The following is an 8,447-nucleotide window of genomic DNA, read 5'->3' on the forward strand; positions in this document are numbered from 1 at the left end:
TATAAATTTTTGAAGTTAGGTGGTTTTAGTTTTGTGGCTATCCTGATAGTTTTAGTTTTCTTACAAGGTGGCATCGTTGTTTAGTATGCAAATTTGCAGGTATAAAAGTACAGTATGAAAGTACAAGAAAGACGACACTGAAAACTGTAAAAGCGTACCTGGCGAGTCTTCTCGTTCCAGCACCTAAAACTCAAAAGGCATGTTAAGGCTGTTTATATGAAACAAGGAAGTAAGATTTTGACGATCTATCTAACCAAAGGTCATATCTTGGTGGTTCCTTAGGAGTTTAATTAAGGATGATATTAATCAAGGAAAACATATTAAGTTCAGTAGATCTCGGAGGTATCCAACATCTCTGAAGAAAGAAGGAGGTTCGTGCTGCTCTCTCACTGCCTGGTGGAAAATCCAGAGTTCTTTTAAACTTATTATGCTGCTTAATAATTCGTCCTATGAACACCCTAATTCTCAATGAACATTATGTATCAATTATCCCCAAGAGAAAAGAAATTATCATCTGTAATTTAATTTTAAAGATTATGTGGGCGAAGACTCTTAAAGAGGCAAGTTAGTGTTATTGGAACACTTAGCCGAATTCTGGTCCTAATTGGGCTTGTACTGTTTGAAAGATGTTTTAATTTTTATTGAGTTTATTTTTCTAATTCTCATTTAATCAATCTTGATTTAGCCTGAGTCACTACTAAGCCTTTAAGACCTAGGTGAGTGTCTTAATTAGTTTTGAAAATGTTAAGCTTTAGGTGGTCATAAATCATGATTTGAATTTTATTTGGAAATCAAAATAGGGGTATTAAATTGATTAATTATTAACTTCAAGTCATACCCCTAAGTCCTGGGTTCATTTTATTTTAATAAACTTCCAAATTTTAATAATTTAGAAATTTATTAACTTATCTTTTCAACTAAGAAAGTGAGGTTGGTTTCTACCAATTAACCCCTTGTGTTTCAAACCATCAATCTAAGATCAAAGGTTGCTCATTTCCCTCCTTGAATTAAGCCTAAATGTTAATTAAGGCTAAATTTCCAAAATTACACATTTGCCCATAAGGCTCTAACACTTCATAATTTGTCAATTCAATCCAATTGACCTTAAGGTTACAATTAAGTTATCAGAGGAGAAAATGTGATTTTTTTTAAAATTTAATTTAATTTATATAATTATTTTCATGCAAAAATTGGATTTTTCAAAGAAAATTTCTAACTTGACCAAGGTAAATTTTAATCCCTTGAAATTTTTACTGGAGGTAGAACTAAACTAGAGAATCCTTTGTACCAAATTTCATGATTTTTTGAATTTTATTTGAATTTTAAGAATAATTTAAATTCTAGGGTATTTATTAAATATAAAAAAATTTAGTATTTATTAAATATAATAATATTTAAATGGGAAAAATTAATTTTATATTTTTGAAAAATCTTCCTGAGGTCAGAGAACTCAGAGGAGAAAATTTTATATTTTTTTGAGTTTTATTTGATTTATTGGAATTATTTTTAGTGAAAACCCATTTTTAGCTTTTAAAAATTATTTTTAAGATTTGAAATTTAGTATCTTTATTTATAAAATCAAGAAAAATATTCTAATTATTCATAAGTGCTTATGAATTAATTTAGAACATTTTCATGAATTTTATTATTTTTGTGATTTTTATGGATTTTTAATTATTTAAATATTTAAAATAGGTTAAAAATCTTTTAAACTCCATTTTATTTTTAGAAAATACCCCTGATCATAGAGAACTCAAAAAAGTAAGTTTTTATAAATTTTCAAGTTATATTTTGATTTTTAAAAAATTATTTTAGTGCCAAAAATATTTTGTATCTTTAAAAATTAACTTAAGTTACCAAATGAACTCAAGATGCTTTGGAATTTATATGGTGACTTCTTTGGGTCCTAAACAATAATGGAGATAAAAAATCAAGTCATTTTGTTGTTCGTATTTTTGAAAATTAATTATCTTAGTGATTTAAGGTTTGTAGAGATTAGGTGTATTTTGAATGACTTGGCTTATGAGAAATTTTCTTAAAGGCTCTCTGGTCATCAGTAACCTTCCAAAATTTTCTTGGATTTTTCTAAGCAACATTCTAATTTCCATGATTATTTTAAGCAAATAATGCACATAAACTTGAAAAATATGATTCTCTGTCTAGGGACCTCCTCTGACTTTGGAAAAATTAGGGAATGTTCCCAAAGATAGAGGCAACAACATGCTAAAATTTTAAGCCATAGTGTAATTACTACATGCATGGAGAATCAAAACATCCAAATCAGTATTTAATTAATTAAAAATAAAAAATGTATCAAATGACTCCAAATCATTTCCACATTGTTCTCCTTTGTTTACTGAGCAAGATGATATTTTTACTTTATTTTTGTAATTTGTTTACACCAAGATATGAATTTTTAAAGCTAGGGACAATTTTTTGATTTTTTAAATCCCTATTTATCTATTTAAACTTACGACTCCACATCAATCTACGATGGCTCTGAAGCTCCACGTGGTGCGCTCCTATTCAATTCTGCCATCCGCCTTAGCGCTGACTCGACCCGCGGTTCATGTTTCGAAGCGCTGTCCGGCTTCGTCTCGACCGTCCATTCGATACACGCTTGATCAAACGGCGCTCCGTCATCGTCCCCGATAGCCTAGCCCGAGAACCGTCCATCTTCTAGCCTTAAGATCTCTCTCATTTCTTAACCAAATCAAGTGAAATTTTCTTTAAAACACTCATCTATATTAGAAGAACATATCCATACGGTTATGATTCCATGAAATCAACTCAAAACAAATGGAGAGTTCAAATCGGCTTGGGAGGAAGAGAAGTTTTATACCTTTGCTATGAGAATTGTAGCTTCGGGCAGAGAGGCTTAGCACGTTCGTTGTGACTTGGCGTCTTGGCACATTCGTTGTGATCCAAAGAGGCTAGGGATTGAGTCTCTGGTTATGGTGTAAGGCCTAGGTATGATTTTGATCGCGGTTGGATTTGGGTGTTGGTCTAGAGCTATGGTAGAGGCTTTGTGAGAGGGGAATTTGATGGGGCTTAAGCTTATTTCACTGTTGTGAACCTGTTGTGTATTTCACTGTTGTGAACGTGTGGGTGAAGTTAATTTGAGTTTTGTGGAGTGTGGAGATGTATTGGGCTCTATCCTGGTTGTGGAAATTGAATTGATGAGGGTAATATACAATACAATAATAATATAATAATACAATAAAATAAATTGAGCTGATTTAGACATATAATAAAACAATATACAATAAAAATATAATAAAATAATAATATAAAGAATCTAATCAATATGGATAATATAGTCTATTATATATGTAAGTATGTTATTAAGATATAAAAATAAAGAATCTAAATAATAGAAAATAGAGAAAAATTGAACTCCGGTAGTGGAAATTGGTGAGGGAAAATAGTTGGAATGCACTGAGGGGATCTTAGGGAAGCTCTGTGGTTAATTTGGAGAGGTCTCTCTAAGATGTTTTCAGCACCCTCTCCCATGGTCGTGGGAGGTGCTTTTTATAAAAATGGCTAAGGGTTGGCTGTGATGGCCAATTAAGAGGTGCATTGTGCTGGAAGGTGAGGGCAGAGGAGCTCTACAACTTAATTTGGTTGAGCTGGCTTCTAGGTTTGATTTGGGTGAAGTTCCATGGGGGTGGCTCTTGATTTTGAGCTTCTCCGGCAACTAGGCCAGCTGGCCATGACAGGGGGAGGTGGCTAGGTGCTCAGATCATCCAGGGGAGTCTGTTAAAGCAATTTAATGAAATGGGGTTTAGTTTTGGTAAGGTTATCTTAAGCATGTGTATTTTTGGAAATAAGATCCCTTAATTTGGAGGACTTTTTGTCCATGGCTCATCTAGTTTGGGATAGATGGGCTTTGGCTCAGTCTTAGGGTCTAACCAATGACTGAGGTGGAGTTCATTTGATGACTTTAAGTAGTTAGGCCATCTTTAATGCATGGGTTCAATGTAGGTCCAAGTAATCAAAGCTTGGGTTTCGGCTAGGATAGCCATGTCAATTGGCCCAATTGATTGATCAACATTGTGTAGATGATTGTTATGAAGATTTTTGGTGAAGGTTTGAAGTGATTTTGAGTTCAATTAGTAGGTCAATTTGAGGGATTTTTGAAATTTGGTCAATTTGGGCATGTTAGGCTAGACATGGGTCTAGGTTGGGCTTGCCTTAGGCTAAGTCCAAATTTAATGGTTCAAATGATCAAATGAGATGTTGTGAAGATTTTTCATGAAGGGATGGAGTGGAAATTTTTGGGCTAAGGCCATCAATTTAGTGAAGTTTTGAGACATGGTCAATTTGGGGTAAATTTGGGGCTTTTTGGATTTATGAAGGTTTTTTAGGCCTCACCAAGGCCAATTAGGTTGAAATCAAATGAATTTGAGGTCTCATCAAAGCCAATTGATGGTCAAGTTTGATGTATGTTATGAAGGTTTTTTAACACAAATTGTGGCAAATGGATTAGGCCATGGGGGTTCAATTTGGTGGAACCAAGTCATGGGGCCAAAAGTAAGTCAAAATTGGGTTCAAATGATGGACTAATTGAGCTTGGATTTAGTCTAGATTGGTCACATCAAGAGTTGATTTGAGTTTAGAATTGAAATTAGTTGATTTGAGTTTAGAATTGAAATTAGGGTAAATTGAGACCAATTTGATAAACATTTAAGGTAATTTGGGGAAAATATGGCAATTTGGGGGTTTTGGTCAAAGATGATCAAATTGGCCAAATTGGGTCATGTGATAGTTGAGAAAAATGAAATTGAGAATATTTATGGGGTTTTGGGACAATATTTGGGAGGTTTTGATTTGGGAGGTTTTGCAAATTTTTGGTACTTTTTGAAATTTTGGGGTAAGGAGGGGTATTTTGGTAATTTGGCAAATTTTGACGATTTTAGGTAGTTTGGGTGTTTTCAAGGTGTTTGAAATGATTTTTGAACCAAGTTGGGTATTTTGGGTATATTTGGAAATTTTGGCCAAATTTGGGGTTCCAAAGGTATTTAGGTAATTTGGGGGAATTTTAGGGGCACAAAGCTAGGTTGGGTGTCTTGGTAGAGTTGGAGTGCCAACCACCATCAATAAGCTATGGAATAATGGAAACCCCATTTTGGGTCCTCTATGTAGTGGTCTTAGCCAAACCCTAGCCTAGAGCTAGTGTGTTTAGGGGACCACCTACAGGAGTTTCCCAAAAGTATCAAGGGACCAGAGCCTAGAAATTCTAGGTTTAGGGTTGTGAGTGATTGTGAGTGTAAGTGATTGCAAGTGAGTGCCTTAGCCCTAGACCAACACCCAGGGTCAACCCTAAGGTCCAACAGTCCTTAGGGTGACTCTCCTTGAGCTCCCCCATAACCCCACCTAGTAAGTGCTAGAGGTTAGGAATAATATGTGGAACTTCAAGTTGAGTAAAGAAGAGTGTAGAATTTATAATGGTGAGGGTTCAATATATAATTTTCTAAGAATAGTCAATAGGAAAGTCCTATGGCTAGACTTTAGGCTACTAAAAAGGAAAGACTAAACCTCAACCAAAAGTGAGGTCACCGGGGCCCTTAGACGCCCTATTCTCTGTCTGGTGGTGCCTAAGCACCTTTTTTGGCACTTAAGCGTCAGGAACAGGCACTTAAGTGTCTGATTTAGGTCCGCTTGGCTCCGGTGTGCCTTGATTCGATCCGATTTGCTCCAGTTTACTTTGTTTTGGTCCATTTTTGTTCTTTTTGCTCCAATCACTCCAAATTCTTCAATTTGATGTACCAACAACCAAAAACATAAGAAAACATACATTTAAAGTGCAATATCATTATAAAATGAAACATGAAAAATAGTACATTTTAGGCGTATTAACGAACTTCCTCTTTTAACTTGGGGAACCATTAGAAATTCTATGAAAATCCAAATAAATTACAAAATCAAAAATCTACACTGTTAGAAAACAAAATCATAAAGAAAAAGAGCAGGGAGCTATGCTTAAAAAAAGGGGCATCAAGTAAGTCACTGTATATAAGTGTGTAAAGAGGAGTAGGAGTATCACCAATCAAAATACCAAGTTGCCCCCTTTTAGCTAACCAATCATTAGGGGCATTACCCTCCCGATGTATAAAAGTGTATTGAATATGAAGATGATTGATGTTGTTTCAACAAAATAATGAGGTACCAAACAAGCTTCATTTTCCCGTTGATATGTTAAACAACCTTTGGGAATCAGTTTCTAACACAACATTAAAGAAACACAAAGAAATAGCAACCTACATAGCTGCCAACACAACATTAGTTTCAGATTCTATAGGGGATGAGGCATTGCAGGGGGAGGCAAAAAAATCTAGGAAATTCCCATTTATATCCCGAAACAGGCCTCCCATTCCTGTAACTTCAGTTGGGAAACTACCATCAATATTAACTTTGATCCAACCATGGGATGGTGGTCTCCAACTAATTAAAGTTAGTCTACTACCACTCCCAGATTGAAGAGAAGTAGAGACAACATCAACAACTCTCCTTACCTTATGAAAATTAGCCATAATAAGTGCAACAATAGTATTGGGAGTATGGTGAGAAGCATCATACTTGTGGCTATTTCTAGCCACCCAAATAAACCACAACACAATTAAGGGTAAGCAAAAACTTTTGTTCTGAGAGTGTTCTGTTCCTTTCCAAATAACTAGAATGTTTTTCAAGCACAAAGTTGGTAGCACCCCAACTTTTCCCATATCTCTCTAGCAAATGAGTGATGCACCAAAATAATATGTTATTGTAAGTATATATTTTATGCTTATTTTTGGTGATATTACAATTTAAAGAAGGGTATTTCATGTTTTTGTTGCAAGTATATAAATTTTAGGCATTTGGAGCAAAAGCAGCAAAAAAGATGAAATTTGGAGCCAAAACAACGAATTTTGGGATTATGGGAGCCAAAAAATGACAAAATTTGGAGCCAAAACAACAAATTTTGGAATTTTGGCGCCTGTTGCGCCTGAACTGGCGCCTCAAGTTTCAGAATTGGCGCCTGAAGCGCTAAAACCTAGAATAGCGCAGACTTAAGAAGGATGGTGCCTAAAGTGCCAGAACCAGCACCTGAAGTGCCAGAGAAGACTTTTTTGAGGATTAAGGCAGTTTGAGATGAAATTTACATGAATTTCTAAAGGGACACTTGTTCTAAATACCCCATAGAGTGATTCAATGTATCTAAACACTTTGGAAGGTTCTTTTATGAAGGGACATGTCTCTTAAATCAATCGAAATGTCTTTTGAAGTCAAAAGATATAGAATTTGGAGGGAGACAACCACTAATAAAAGAGAGGGAAGTCTAGGGCATGTGTGGTGGAGGTGGAATGGAGAGAAGAAGAGGGGCGTGAGTAAGAGAGAGAGAGAGAAAAAAAGTCAAGGGCTTGGAGGTTTTCTTCAATGATTGTAAGAGGAGAGGGAAAGTACAATATTTCTCTTCATTACTTTTCTAAGAGAGAATTGAGAGTGCTTATAAAGAGGGAAAGTGCTTGAAGAGAACTTCCGGGGATTTTCTTGGGAAGGATTGTGAGATAAGTTGTGTTCTTTTATTTTTTTATTTTGTAAACTTGTTTTTATTTATGAAATCCATGTTTTATCGTATCCTTCCATGAATTCTAAGTAGTCTTCTTTTTCCTTCTCCCTACTTTGAGATATGGTTTTGTGAAGAATTGATTTGGTTTTATACATTTTTAAATGTCAATAATTTGTGATGATTTGAACTACAATCTTCATTTCAATCTGGCTAATTGAAATGTTAAAATGTGTTGAGAAATATATGCTCCAAAGGGCTATAATTTCTACAACATAGTGAGAGTCACATTTGATTCTATGAGAGAGGATGCCATCCATGGGGTTAAGTACAAATAAATAGGGAAATATACTTTCTTGGATGTAGAATTGGAGATTTTAAGGTGACTGATTAAAATCCCCAATTTGGTCCAGTTGATTGGAATCTAATGCAAGATTGTTAGCCCTCAGATGAGGGAGTAGTGGGAGCTCTGAAGTGGCAGTCAGTATCCTCTCAGCCTAACCACAGAATTAGGGACCAAACTCAAATTAGTCAATGTTGTTTATGCACTTGGAAGAGATAAAGAATAGGATTGCTCCTATTTAACACAAAACAATATATATATATATATATATTCTTATATGATTTTAATTTCTTCACAATCCATATGCTCATTTTAAGAGGAAGGATGCTTTCTTAAATTTGAACTTTCTGTCAACGAAAATTTCATTTAGTTTTCGTAATTTTACTTTTGATAGTTTAGTTTCTGGTTTAGTTAACTTTGTCTTTTATTTGCAATTTTGATAGCATTCACTTTAGTAGTTAATATTCAAACTTCACAGTATGTAACTCTATACCTTCCCCCAAGGATCTACCTCCCATAGCAGTTACATACATTTGATATAGGGGAGTGCCAAATTGT

The sequence above is a fragment of the Phalaenopsis equestris genome, unplaced genomic scaffold, assembly GCF_001263595.1.
Source record: "Phalaenopsis equestris unplaced genomic scaffold, ASM126359v1 Scaffold233576, whole genome shotgun sequence".
In the NCBI taxonomy this organism is placed as follows: domain Eukaryota; kingdom Viridiplantae; phylum Streptophyta; class Magnoliopsida; order Asparagales; family Orchidaceae; genus Phalaenopsis; species Phalaenopsis equestris.